The 14,321-nt window shown below is 56.4% G+C and overlaps 1 pseudogene across 1 annotated transcript in view; it reads left to right on the top strand.

Annotated features, from left to right (window-relative positions):
- Positions 1 to 537: 537 nt before the first annotated feature.
- The window catches only part of LOC306654597 (caspase-9-like), a 462,751-nt pseudogene continuing 448,967 nt past the window's right edge, over positions 538 to 14,321 (top strand). Inside the window, exons 1-6 of the transcript XR_013766787.1 lie at positions 538 to 558; positions 2,026 to 2,125; positions 8,498 to 8,532; positions 9,315 to 9,491; positions 9,884 to 9,971; positions 11,024 to 11,170. The product of XR_013766787.1 is annotated as a caspase-9-like (transcript). The remainder of the gene's footprint in view (positions 559 to 2,025; positions 2,126 to 8,497; positions 8,533 to 9,314; positions 9,492 to 9,883; positions 9,972 to 11,023; positions 11,171 to 14,321) is intronic.

Genomic DNA, 14,321 nt, shown 5'->3' with positions numbered 1-14,321 from the left:
GTCCCATCCCTTCTTTCTATGCCCCTATGTCACCCTTGTGGAATAGAAATGCCCACTCTGTGCCTTTATAGGTTGGGTATGTGTAACTTGCTTTGACTTTTGCAGGGGCTCACCCTGAGATTTGCTTGGGTCTCAGAGGAAATTCTGGACTTGGACTTTGGGGCAATCTTGGAATTGTGGAGACAGAAGGATTATGGAAAATACTGTTCCTATAAAAATGGAGGGACGGTGTGGCTTGGAAGGAGGGAGGAGAAATTGGCCAAACATTAAACCTCTCCTGGAGCATTCTTTCCTGGTAATGGGCCCTGGGGGAAAGGGGTGGATACTGAATGCTGGGTCCTAACCTTGACCTTCCCCCATGGCAAATTAATCCTAAATGACAACAGGCAAGATTTGAGTACTCATTCCTCTGAGTCTAGTTTTGCCCTTGACAGTCAAACTGCCCCATACAGGGCTTCCAATGATGACATCATCCTCTTTGTACCCTATAAAACCAAAATCCCCTCTGTAACTGGCGGCCATTTTCCTATCCGGAAAATGGGTCCCAACAGCGCCCAAGTCTGAGAAGGAATAAAGGCTTCTCTGAATCCGTTGAGGTCTGCTTCCTGTCCTTTTGCACTTACAGAGATTATGGGACTCTTGAAAATGGACTAATATATTTTGCCTTGTGAGATGGGCATGAGCTTTTGGGGACCAGGGGCAGAATGTTATGGTTTAGATGTGAGGTGCCTGTTTTGGTCAGCTTTTTCACCACTGTGACTAAAAGGACCCGACCAGAACAATTATAGTGGAGTAAAAGTTTATTCGAGGCTCATGGTTTCAGAGGTCTTAGTCCATAGAAGGCTGGCCCCATTCCTCGGGCTCAAGGTGATGCAGGACATCATGGCGGGAGAGTGTGGCAGAGGAAGCAGCCCAGATGATGATCGGAAAACAGAGAGAGACACCACCACACATCACTCGCCAGATACAAATATCTACCCCACAGCCAGGCCCCAATGAGCCACCTCCTCAGCCACACCCCACCTGCCTCCAGGTACCACTCAGTTAATCCCATCAGGGGTTAGTTCACTGATTAGGTTAAGGCTGAAACCCAATCATTTCTTCTCCAAACCTCCTTGCATCGCCTCACACATGGGCTTTCGGGGGACACCTCACATCCAAACCATAACAGTCCCTTAAAAGTTCATGTGTGAAACAATGCAAGAAAGCTTAGAGGTGAAATGGCTGGGTTATGAGGGCCTAACCCAATCAGGTGTTAATCCACTGACAGGGACTAACTGGGTGGTAACTTGCAGGCGGGTAGGGTGTGGCTGAAGGAGGTGCTTCCCTGAGGACATGCTTCTTGGTGGCCCTGTCCTGACCTGCTTTCCTCTGCCCCGCACCCTCTTCTGTGATGTCCTGCCTCCCTTGAGCCCCAGGAACGGAGCTGGCTGTCTGGACAAAAGCTCTGAAACCGTGAGCCCCCGAATAAACTTTTCCTCCTAAAATTGTTCTGTCAGGTCTTTTTGGTCACAGAAGTGAAAAAGTTGACTCAAACAACAGGGAAAGGAACGTTATGTCCTGTCTGTCTCACCACACTGCCATGAGGATTTGAAAGGGACACAAAGCAGCACCCACATGGGCGCAAGCCAACGAGTCACTCATTGGGCCCCAGTGGAAGTCGGGGAGTGGAGCTGATTTCAGGCACAGTTGGATTCAGGACTCTGATACGTCCCCAGGTCTCGCTTCTCTCTGCTTTTGCTTCTGCTTTCTGCCGTGAACTCCACTCTCAGGTTCCAAGAAGTGGCCTGTGGCAGCACCGTCTTCTCCCTTCCCTTGGGACAAGATCACTGCAGACTCTCTGGCCCAGCCTTTCTGAACTGCCCCTCTGAATTTGGGGCCAGATGAGTTCTGGTTACGGGACTGTCCTGTGCATTGTAGGATGTTTGGCCTCGTCTCTGGCCCCACCCGCCCCATACCAGTACTATCACCCACTGCAGTTTGTGACAACCAGAACCGTTTCCACATATTGCCAATATACCCTAGGGAGCAAAATCTTTCCCGAGTTCTCCCCTCCGGCCAGCTGCGCTCAGGCCAGAAACGCCCAGGCCAGTGGACGTTGGTTCTGGAGGATTCAGTGAGGCTTGTGAGTACTGAGCAGGTGGTTGGTGGGTGGGCGTGATGTGTAGTCATTGGGGAGTGACTGGGTAGCTGGGTCGGTCGAGTTCAGAATTCAGTTATGGTATTGTCATACGTGGAACATTCTAGTAGGTCTTCAGGAGATGTAATTTTGGCAGCCAGTTCTCTGAAGAGCAGGTGCTGAGGTGTGTTGTAGGTGTCCCTGTTTTTGATCAGAGTGTGTAGGTCCAGCTGTTGTTCTGGATTTGCTTTTGGGTCCTGGCGTGTAGCTTGGACTAGCCCGTGGCTGGTGGCAGGAGAAAGGCCTCTGTTTGCTGGGAGTAAGCCCCAGCATGGTGTGGCGCCGACCTCCTTCCCTCCCAGCCCTGCAGGGCAGTATCATATTACACATTGTATGTAGGGAAACAGGCCCAGGGAGGCAGAATAATTTGCCTAGGGTCACAAGATTACATCCAGTAATGTGCGTGAATCCCCAGAGTGCAGCTGGGAGACTTTTTTCCTATGTGCACACAGGTAACCGCCTCTCAGCTGGTCATGGTTCAGGATATGCCAGTGTCTTAGGAGACTCTGCTCTTGCCAGTCTGTCTCACTCCTCAGCCCGAGGCAGTCGCTGTTCCAGTCTCTCTCCATCATTGGTCCCTTTTGCTTGAACTGCAACAAAAGCGCAGTCCCGCGCTGAGCATTTGAAGTCCGGCTCCTTCCGTCCTCGTGTCTGTGGGATCCAGCCGGGGTGCTGTGCGTGCCAGCAGTTCCTTCTCTACTGCCGGGTGGTGGCAGCTCCTGTTCTGAATGGCCCAGTTTATTTAGCCATCCTCCCGTTGATGGCCGTGCGGGTTGTTGTCAGGGCTTTGCTTCCATGGATATTTCATGTCCCCTGCCACCCCTGCCAGGGGCACTGTTCCATGGAGCTGTTTCCCCCCCGTTTTATACTTTTGAGACAGGAACTCATTCAGTGTCCCAGGTTGGCCTTGAACTTGGGATCCTCTGCCCTGGCCTTCTGCCTCGCTGTGATTACAGTGTGCACCATTGCACCTGGCATGTGCTTCCTCTTTCATGGTTGCTAGGGGACTCCTGGTGGCACTGAGCCAGTTACAGCAATAGCAGGGCCAGCATGGTGCACACTTGCTGTCTGCCGGGCCCTGTTCGCCGCGCTTGTGTAAGTGATTCAGTCTAATCTGCCAACTCTTGTGAAGCAGGTGCTGCGGTTTTTCCATTTCACTGTTGAACAAAGTGGAATTACAGACTCAGAAATGATCGTCCCCAACTCACACAGCTGGTGTGAAGTGGAAATGTAAGTGAAGTGGATTGCTGCCTGGGCCTCCTGCACCACTCTCTAGCCCTGACGGTAGAGACGAGATGATTCCTGAGGAGGAGCTTCCTGGAGGTCACACTGTGTTCTCAGCTCTTGTGTCTTTGCGTGAGAGGATGTCAAGCAAGACACAAGACTTGGTCAAAGTACAGCAGAGTTTATTAGAAGAAGTGGAGGAAGGGAAAAGCACCCCAGGGAGAGAGCGAGTCCTCTCAGAGGAGGGCGACAGCTCACTTCTTGGTGTCCCAGCCTTTACTGGGGAGAGGAGCTTGTTAGGTCCCGCCCACGTGTCACCTCTGGGCTCTGAATTGGCTACCTTAGCCAACAACCAAGGGCAACTCTTGGTCATTGTGGCCTGGCTGACAGGTCCCAATGGAACTGGTTTTGCAGAGTTTATGGGGGGCTCCAGTCTTCAGCACCTGACTTCGTGGGTCTGGAATCGCTGCTCTGTGCTGGTCTTGGCTGTCGGCCCCTTCTGACACCTTTGCCTCCCTCCTCGTCTTAGAGGAAGAGTTTACGGGGCTGAGATCAGGCAGGCGTCCTGAAATGGCCGTCTCTTCCGGGTGCCACCGAGGCAGGGCTGTGGATCGATCAGTTTGCTCTGTGCTGACCCACGGCTTTGTCTCACTGCTCTCCCGCAGCCCCATACGGACCACCGTGTGTCATTGTCCCTCCCCTCCTGGTGGACATTGGTGCTGTTCCTGCTATGGATGTGCACGTCTCTCCCTCTGACAGGGAATATGTCTCTTCAAGAGAAATCATGGGTTATTCCTTCTGATAGATGCTCCCAGCTTCTTTCGAAAACATGTTTTGTAACTTATGAACTGGGAGTGGAGGTGGCTGTTCCCCAGGTTCCTGCCAACGGTGACTGCCCTTTTAGATGTGTCACTCGTTTTCCTATGAAGTGCGTGAAAAGTGGCATCTGACCTGAGCAATGGTGGTTTTAGACACCATTGAAGCAGAGCAGCAAACGTGGTGAAGGGAGGTTCTAGAATTGTTCCTGTGCATGTGGCCCCGTCGGAAAGGAGGCAGGCAGAACAGAGCTCCTGGTTGCTGTCCATTTCTGAGAATCGTCAGTTTGAGTGATTCCGGACCCACCGCCTGCACTCGAAGCGTCCTGTTCTTTCATAAGGCATTTTTGTTTCTTGTTTGTTATGAAGTTGTTCCCAGTAGGCGCCTAACCCTAAGGGTAGACTGGTAGCAGTGATAGTAAATACGAATATCACTTTACAGTGCCTGCTGGTTTTTTCCTAGGTACTATGCCATGGCCAGACGGGTGCTGGGCACCTGTAATCCCACAACTGGGAGGCTGAGGCAGGAGGATCATAAGTTGGAGTCCAGTCTGGGCAACTTAGTGAGACCTTGTCTCATGATAAAATTGAAAGGGCTGGGATGGAGCCCAGTGGTAGAGCATGGGTTTCCATCCCCAGTACCAAAAAAACAAACCCCAAAACACTAAAAAAGAACCTCAAGAAACAAACATGATGCTGGGTAGCGGCGGGCAGGGCAACCCCTGTTATCTCCCGCTTGTGGGGAGGGAGCTGGGCTCTGACCCCGGATGCTGCCAAGCTGTCCTCTTTAGGTGCGGGGCGTGGGTTCACGGGCACTGTCCAGGAACGTTTCCGTGGGTGGGTTTCATTCTGTGGACGAGTGGGAAAACCTGGGCAGACAGAAGCAGGGCCGCTGGCGGCACTTGGCAGCGCCTTCACCGAGTTGGTACGGGAAGGGCGCTGTCGCTCAGTGCGTCTGACCCCCTCCCCAGGGTGTTCGGCAGCGCCTAGAGGTGCATCTGGGCATTACAGCCCAAGGTGGGTGGGTACGGGCCAGGGATGCTGCTCTACATCCCGTGACGCATGGGACAGCTGCCCAAAACAGAGTGGCCAGGCCCCAAATGTCGGAGTGCTGGTTGGTACCCCTGCTACTCTGGAGTGTGGTGCGAGTGATTTAAAAGTGGGCATGCGGGCGGGGAGATGGCTCAGTCGGTGGGGTGCCTGCCTCACATGCACACGGCCCTAGGTTCCATCCCCAGCACCACAGGGGGAAAAAATAAAAAAATAGAAGTGGGCATGCTCAGTTTTATTGAGTTCTCAATAAGTCAGCACTGAGTGCTCATCAGTTGGGGACTCGCCACAGCTGTGAGGCTGGTAGCTGCTCCTCTCCTCCTGGATACAGATGGGGAGAACAGAGGCTCAGAGACTTTGAGCAGCTTGCCCAGGGTCACACAGCTGATAAATGGCAGAGTTGGGATTTGAACCTTGGCACTCTGGCTCTGTGATCCCACTCATTCCATCTACTGCCTCAAAGAGCTAATGGTTCATCTTCTTTCTTGTCTCTGTACGTCCCGCCATGGAGGACCCACCAGAGAGTGTGGCTTTCTCTCTATCATTTAGGGGGGCAGCTTTCTTTTTCTCCTCCCCCCCCCCCCCCCCCAGTGCTGGGGATCGAACCCAGGGCCTTAGTGCTTGTAAGGCAAGCACTCTACCAAGTGAGCTGTGTCCCCAGCCCCTGGAATGAGCTTTCTTAGCTTCAGATGTGATGGCTCATGTGTAGCTGCTTGTCCTGGCCAGGACCTCCTGCAGCGGGGAGCTGGGAGAGCTGTTGGTGGCTGTGTCAGGCAGGGTTCTCCTGAGAATCAGGACCCAGAGTCTCTGGGTACATCCATATCTACAAAGAAATTTATCATAGGAATTGACTCTTGTGATTATGGAGGCTAAGTCCACGACCTGCTGTCGCCAAGCCGCAGACGCAGAAGAGCTGGTCAGGTAGTTCTGGTTGAGTCCAGAGCCTGAGAACCAGCACAGTGACAGCGTCGGTCCCAGTCTGGCGGCAGAGGAGTGATGTCCCAGCTCCAGCAGGCAGGCAGGGAGAGAGCGAAATTTCCCTTCCTCTGCTTCTTTGTTCCACCCAGGCCCCCAGTGAGTGGGTGAGGCCCACCAGGCTGGGCCGGCCATCTGCTCCACTCAGCCCACTGATCCAGGCTGACCTCCTCCAGAACACCATCACCGACACACCCAGAAATAATGTCTGACCAAACACCTGGGCACCTCGTTGCCCAGTCAAGTTGACACAGAAAAATAAAACACCACCGTGACTTTCTGTGCCGCGTCCTACCTGGGTTGGAATTTTCTTGAAAGTAGAGTTGGCTTTTCAGCGCTGCCTGGCTGGCTGTGCCCGCCTCTCATCACCACTCAGGCTCCCTGGGCCTCTGATCCCCCGGCAGAAGGGATAAACGACAGCACTTCCTTGCTGGAGGGACAGCTCAAGGGACGAGTGAGGCAGCCCAGGGAAGGGTCTTCACGCAGGAGCCCTGGATCCGGTCGTCAGCTCGCTTCCTTCTGTGGTTTCTGGATGCCGGGGCTGCTGAGCGACGAGGTCACTAGTGGCTAGTTCTGGCACCTACCCTTCCTTTCCTGGGTGGCAGAGAGGAGGAGTCACATGTCATTTTAAATCAGAAATGGTAGCTGGGTATTGTGGTGCACACCTGTAATCCCAACCACTCAGAGTCTGAAGCAGGAGGATTGTGACTTTGAGGCCGCTGGGCAACTTAGCAAGGCACTGTCTCAAAATGAAAAATGAAAAGTTTGGAATGTAGTGCAGTGTAGAGCAGCCTGCGTTCAGTCCTTAGTACAGCAAAGAGAAAGAGAGCGTGGCAGGTGGAGGGAGAAGAGAAGAGAGGAAAGGAAAGAAGCCTTCATCTGGCCCGGAGGCTCCTCCTTTTGTTGGAGACACGCACATGCCCAGTGACGTGGGCCATAAGTGATTCTGTTGTAGATACACTTTACCCTTAGCCACGGGCGTGTGTCCCCCCGTGTCTGCCAAATGTGAGTTTGGAGAAGCTGCTCTTGAGCCGGAGTCTTCTGTCCTGGCCTCCCCTGTGCCAGTGCAGTGCCTGCCCTGGAGGACCCCTCCTCTGATGCCCAGTGTTGACTTGCCCCTCCAGGCGCCTGCAGCCTGTGAGCCTGCTCTGTGCGCCCTTAGTGCGGATTCAGAAACGAGTGAATTCTTCAGTAGTGGACATGTTTTGGGGGTGCAGTGGGAATTTGGGAATGAGTACACATTCTCAGAATGAACCCCGTGAACTAACAGGTGTCCTTGGGCTAGGTCAGGCCATGTCTTATTTATTTATTTATTTATTCATTCATGCATTTATTTACACATACATACTGAGGCTTGAACTCAGGGGCACTCGACCACTGAGCCACACCCCCCCTATTTTGTATTTTTTTAGAGACGGGGTCACACTGAGTTGCTTACCGCCTTGCTTTTTGCTGAGGGTGGCTTTGAACTCTTGGTCCTCCTGTCTCAGCCTCCAGGGCCGCTGGGATTACAGGTGTGTGCTACCACGCCCGCCTGGCCATGTCTAATTTAAAGCCAAGACTGCTGCTCAGTGCAGCTGTTAAGCCGGGAGGGTGTAGTTCCCAGCAGGGACCCTGGATCAGAAGAGGAACAGGGCACCCCTGCAGCTCCCAGACAGCTCTATGGCCTCCGTGCTTCGAAAGGGAAGAATGGGAGCTGGGTTGTGGCTCAGTGGTAGAGCGCTCTAATGACAGTAATATGAAGAGGGAAAGAAGTCTCAGAACCTTACAGGCTGGCGGCCACTTGAACTCTTGCTAACTGAAATCAGAGTCATCTTTACTCATTTACTCTTCTGTAACTATTTATGGGAGACCTACTCTGCGGCAGGCCTGTGGTCCCTGCAGGCAGTGAGCATCTGCTGCCTGGACCGTATCTGACCCCTTTCTGTTGTGGGACTTCATGTAAACCGGACCCCCGTCCACAGCGCACAGCGTCTGGCTTATGGTCGCCTGTGGCATTGCGTGTGTGGGTAGCTCGTTCCGTCTTGGGCTACATGGCTGTTCTCACGGTTTGTGTGTCCCACAGCTTGTCGTTGGGTGGTGGCTTTGTTTATGAGTAGGCCTCTTGGAGATACACCTGGGGTTGCAGAGGGTCAGGGTTGTGTGTTAGGCATCGTTGCCGGGGCCCCGGTCTCTGCTCTCTGTTTTGGGGTCTCCCTTGGCCTTTCCCTGGTGGATCCCAACATTCACGTTTCCCTCTCTCTCTTCTCTCCAGGTGCTCGGGACAGGTTGAGGGGAAACGTAGATTTGGTGAGTCTTCATGAGACTGGGGGCCTGTCCCTCTCATCTGCCTTGTCCCTTCCCTGCAGGGAGCCCTGGGGACCCAGCCCATGGGGAATGGGTGCTGGCCTGCCCTCTGTGGCTCTCTGACCTGGACTTGGCGGGTTGAGCGGGTCTGCTTCACCCCTGTGAAGTCAGGTCCCACCTATTGGGACGTGCGTGAGCGTGGGCACGGCACCTGCTCTGTGCCAAGCTTGCGCTCTCATTGCCGCCTGTTCATTTGTTGTGTGGCTCCTGGGTGCTGCCCCCGGGATGGGGGCCACCGGCCTGGGGAGGCCTCAGTCTGGCAGGGGAGAGAAGCCAGGCAAAGGAATGCTTCCAAGGAGCAGCAAGTGCCCTGAACAAGAAGAGGCTGCTGGCAGGGGTACAGGGCCCAGCCCAGGAGGCATCCTCAGGTGTCCCCAGGCCAGGCCCTGCCAAGTCTGGGGACACAGCTGCCACATGCCCCTCAGGCACCCTGGGCGAGAGCCACGGCTGCGGTGTGAGGCCTGGGTGGGCCCCAGCGGGGTGTGGGCTTTCTAAGCCTGCGTCCCCGTCCCTGAGCATGGAGTTCCGAGCCCACGGCCCTCAGTGGGGGCAGCTGGTGCCCAGCCACTCCCATGGTCCCTCTCTGCCCCCGAGTCCCGGGTGGTGCCTGCAGTGGGAGGGTGCCCACGGCTTCGCCCATTGCCCTGCTGTCCATCCCGAGGGAGGAGCGGGGTCGCCTCCTCCAGGGAGCGGACGGTGCTCACGGTGGCCCTGTCCGCGGGCAGGCCTACGTGCTGAGCGCCGAGCCCTGCGGCCACTGCCTCATCGTCAACAACGTGAGCTTCTCCCCTACGTCGGGGCTCGGCGCCCGCTCGGGCTCCAACGTGGACTGTGAGAAGATGCGGCGCCGTTTCCACTCGCTGCATTTCAACGTGGAGGTGAAGTGCGACCTGACCGCCAAGGTACAATCCCTGGTCACTGTCCGTGGGGATGCCAGGGAGTGTGGGCAGTGCTCTGCAGGGGACCCCTGGAGCGGACTGGGGACAACCATGGGGAGCGTGGCCCAGGGTTACCCTCAGGAGGGCGTGTGGCCTGCTGGCCTGCCTGCTGTGTGACCTCTGGCCTCAGCTTGCCCCTCCAGGAGTCCCCATGCAGGGCCGCCATGCGATTAAGAGAACAGCGCCCAAGCTTGGCACTTTTACCCCGAGAATGGGGCCATTGTGATGATCATGGTGACCGTTTCCTCAGAACTGGCCCTTGGTGGCAGGGCCCTCCGCAGGCCCTGGTGCTGCCTGGTGGGTGGGCGGGCTGCCTGGTGGTCGGCGCTCGGGCTCACCTCAGCCCTCCCTTGTAGGCCATGGTCCAGGCTTTGGTGCAGCTGGCCCGGCGGGACCACCGTGCCCTGGACTGCTGCGCGGTGGTCATCCTCTCTCAGCTGCCAGGTAGGAGGCCTCTGTCCCGACCCTGCTCCCCCGTCAGGCACAGGGCAGAGCTGCGCGGAGCGGCCCTGCGGCACTCCTGCCCCTTCTCGTGTCCGCAGCACCCTTGGCTCTGCAGAGAAGGACTGTGGAGCCCTGTCCACCTCCTGCAGTCCCAGCCCTCGGGTCCTCTGAGGAGTTGGATGTGCCCCTGGGTGGGGCGGCCTTCTGAGCAGAGCCCGCTGGACACCAGGGAGGGCCCGCTGTTCTCTGGAAGCTTCCACCCCTGTTCTGCGCGAGGTCCAGGCCCTTGCTGCTGGGCGGGACTCGGGCCCTGGGACGTGCTCAGGGCTCGGCCAGTGCTGTGCTGGCTCACGTGGCCAAGCCCTGCCCCTGGCTGTCCTGGGAGTCCTCGTCTGTGGACAGACCAAGAGTCACCACCTGGAGGCCTCGAGGCCCTCGTGGCTGCACCGTGTTTTCAGAACTGGCACATTTCACATAAAAGCCAGGATTTCGGCTTCTCCGGGAAACCACCCTGGCCTGCCCTGCCCGGCCCGGCATCCTCCCAGTCAGAACTTTGTGCTGTCCCCGGCACTCAGTGTGGCAGCAGGGGTGTCGCCTGGGCGCGCCTGCGAAGCCTCAGCCCCTTGGACCTGTGTCCCGAGCCTCGGCAGGTCGCCCTGTGGTCCTGTGCACAGGGAGTGGGAGCGGAGCTGGCCGGTCCTCGCGATCAGCTGTGTCAGAGGGGCTGCAAGGCCAGGCTGCCGTTGTGGACCACTGGGTGGGCCGGGGAATCTGCATTTCCTGAAAGTCCCTGAGTGACGTGGACGCTGCCTGTCCAGGGAACACACTTTGGGAACCTCTGGTCTAGCAGCAGCTGGCCAGCACTCTTAGTAGCTGGCCTTTTCAGGGACAGACGCTGCTCAGGGCCCTTCCAGGACCAACCTGCTCTGTCACAGTCAGTCTGGAGCCCCAGTGTGACCTTCTGAGTGCGTGGCCCCCACAAAGCCTCTGACAGGCCATTGGATTCCTGGGCCAGCGTCTTGGTTTTGTAACCAGGGTTCTTGGTCCTCTAGGCCAGCCACTACCAGTTCCCGGGCGCTGTCTACGGCACGGACGGACGTTCTGTGTCCGTCGAGAGGATCGTGAGCATCTTCAGCGGGACCAGCTGCCCCAGCCTGGGGGGAAGCCCAAGCTCTTCTTCATCCAGGCCTGCGGTGGGGGCGGCGCCTCCCCCGTGGGCGCAGCCTCCGCCGGTCCCCTCCCGTCCGGCAGCGCCCCGTGTCCACGGGCCACTCCAGACACGGTCGCCGTCGCAGAGTGGCAGGGCTTCCACCTCTCCGAGGAGGCCCAGGCTAGTCCGCACTGAAAAGGGCGCCATAGCCACGTCACGGGTTCTGGTGACGTTGGCAACTTCAGAATTTTGGTTAAAAGAAGGCAGTGGGGAGGGTGGACACTGTCTTTGTGTTTTCTTGGTCGTCTTTCCTCTGACCTCCGTTACCTAGAAAGACCCCATTTCCACTGTCTCAGAGAGCGCGAGGCCACAGCTGAGCTACGGGACCAGCTGAAGAGCCTGGGGCGGGAATTCCCCAGGACCAAGGCGTGGTGACTTAAGAAACCCGGGAGGACGTTTTGCAGTTTTGCTTAGTGCTGTGTCTTAGTCCACCTTCCGTTACCTAACCCGGGTTACAGAGCGCAGGATTTGTGTGCTGGTGGTTCTGGAGGTGAGGAAGTGCAGGGCCCAGGAGGCGGCGCCTGGGGAGCGCCTGCTGCATCCCAGCCTGGCGAGGCGTCACCTGGAGAGACAGCAAGCGTGCCAGCTTGGGTCCTTCTCCACCTCCTTGATTTTTAAAGACTGGATCTCGCTAGATCGGCCTTGATCTGACGTGTTGACATGGTCCTCCTGCCTGCGCCTCCCCAGTAGCTGGGACTGCAGGTGTATTCCGCTCTGCCTCCTCCCTCCCTCCCTTCCTCCCTCCCTTTCTTCTTTCCTACCAGGGATTAAATCCAGGGTGCTCTACCACTACATCCCCAGTCTTTATTTGAGACAGGGTCTCCTAATTTCCATACTGGCCTCCAACTTGTGATCCTCTTGCCTTGGCCATCCAGGTACCTGGGATTACAGACGTGTGCCACTGTGCCTGGCTTCTATCCTGTTTTTTTTTTTTTTTTTCTTTTTTAATAAAAATGAAGCTGGGTGCGGTGGCAGTACCTGTAGTCCCTGCCACTCAGGAGGGAGGCTAAGGCAGGAGGATCATTTGAAGCCCAGGAGTTTGAAGCCAGCCTGGGCAATATAGTGAGACGCATCTCAAAAATCAAAATGAGCAGACGAAAAAAAAAAATTAAAAAAGAGAGAAGAGAGGAGAACCGCTTTCCTGGCTTGGTTATGATGGTGATAGTGGGGAACCCTAGAAATCTGACCGGTCGTCCCTTCTGCCTGGACTCTCCAGGGGCTGAGGCAGTTGAAAGGCCTGTCAGTTCCTTGTACCTTTGCCTGACCTGTTGGAGCAGCGGGCACGTCATCCCACAGAGCTGTCCCACCTGCCCAGGGGACGGTCACAGCTGCAGCCTGTAGCATGGAACCCTTGAGATTTCAACTGTCCCACACTGTCACATGTTGGCAGGGTGGGGCGGGTGTCCAGAGGTCAGGCCCCCGTCACACGATTCATCAAGTGTTTATTGAGCACCTACTGACTACACCAGGCTCCGTATTAGGTGATAAAGACGGGTCTCTGCCCCTGGAGCTTACAGTTTGATGTGAACTGTAGTAAGTCGCAGTCACAGCTGGGTGGCAAGTGGTGAGAACACTTCGTTAAGTCCTCGCTGCACAACCTGGGGCCAGTTGACCTCTGGAAGCCGCAGCAGGGGGGACGGTGTCTGGTGCGTCGTTAGTGGGCGCTCAGTGCCTGGTTCATTGAATAGCTGGACACCAGACTCTCCCAGCCCCCCCAGGACCCTGTCACCTATGAGCCCCTTCCTGTCATCGGCACGGTTCCTCAGCCGTGGTAACAGGAGGACAGAATGCTGCTGCTCCTGGGGCCTTGCCCTCACCTGTCGTGTGCTGTGAGTGACATTGGTGGCCTCCTGTGAATCCCACGGATGAGCCGGACGCCCGCTCTCGGCGGTGCAGGAGCCACACCACTCGCAGCAGGGAGGACCTTTGTCCTCGGCATGTCTGTGGTGCCACCCTTGGGAGCCCTCAGTGGGGTCTGCAGGGCCTTTGGTGGCCTGGCCCAGGCCACTGTGCCCTCACCCAGTCTGGCATGCGGTGCCTCCTGCCCCCCGTGCGACTCACCCTTCCCGGGTGTCCCAGGCTCCTGCTGGCCGGGCCCTGTCCCTGGCCAGTTGTACCCGCTCCAGGGTCTTCCCCCACCGGCCCACCCTCGCTCAGGCCCTGGGCTTGCTGGCCTGTGCTTCTCAGCCCTGGCCTCCCGGCCACAGGGCTTTTCATGTGGTCGGCTCTCCCAGGGCAGGCCAGGCCCTACCACTGTGTCCCCAGCCTGCCACAGACCTGTCTGGTTTCATCTCACATGGATTCTAATTATTTGAGTTTGAAATAGGACTGTATAAAATATTTAAGAGTAAAATTTGAAATACTACCGACTCCCACCACAAAAACAAATCAGAACTCACTGGAGCAGCAAGATTTCAGAGCTGAGCGAGGTGAATGACCTGCCCTGGGGAGTTTCTGTCCGCTTTCCCCCATCAGGCCGTGCTGTTGCCACACAGTGGCGCCACGTCAGCCGAGAGCCGAAATACAGAACTGCCCTCGTGCCCAGTGTTCGGCAGGGGTGACCTGTGTCTGTGCGTCAGAAACCCTGCCCCAGCTTTTGGTGACTTTCGTGTTGCTATTTTAAAACTCAACAGTTATAATTTAAGATAATTTCAAAATCCTGCAATGTTATCCACCCCACCCCTCCATAAAAGGGTAGCTCAGCTCCAGGGCTGAACAGTGGGTATGGAGTCAGCGTGACAACCTGACACACGCGACACACTTGAGGGAAGCCAGGTGGCTGCCCTGATTAGGCCCGCTGTCAGTTCTGGGATGACCCCTCTTGAGTTTCAGACACCATGCCGAGAGGACGGCAGCAGGCACAGGGTGCCCCAGTGGCTGTGGGTTCTGTGAGTGGAGGGAGCCCTCCTGCTGTGTGTTTATTCTGTGGGGAATTAGTCTTTCTTTATAGGGAGTTTTGAACTAATGAGGCTGTCTAGGAACCAAGCCTTGCATACAGTGCATAACCCCGTGGGCCAGGCCTGCACATCAGACTTCAGAGTGAAGACAACACCTGAGTGGAGAGGCAGCTGGCATTCCTGTATGACCCTCCCTATCGCCTTTCCCTGACACACCCCTCTTTGATCCCACTGTCGACTCTC

The sequence above is a fragment of the Sciurus vulgaris genome (assembly GCF_902686455.1).
Source record: "Sciurus vulgaris genome assembly, chromosome: 1".
NCBI lineage: Eukaryota > Metazoa > Chordata > Mammalia > Rodentia > Sciuridae > Sciurus > Sciurus vulgaris.
Note: the sequence above shows the minus strand (reverse complement) of the source record. Positions and strands in the feature narration are given on the sequence as shown.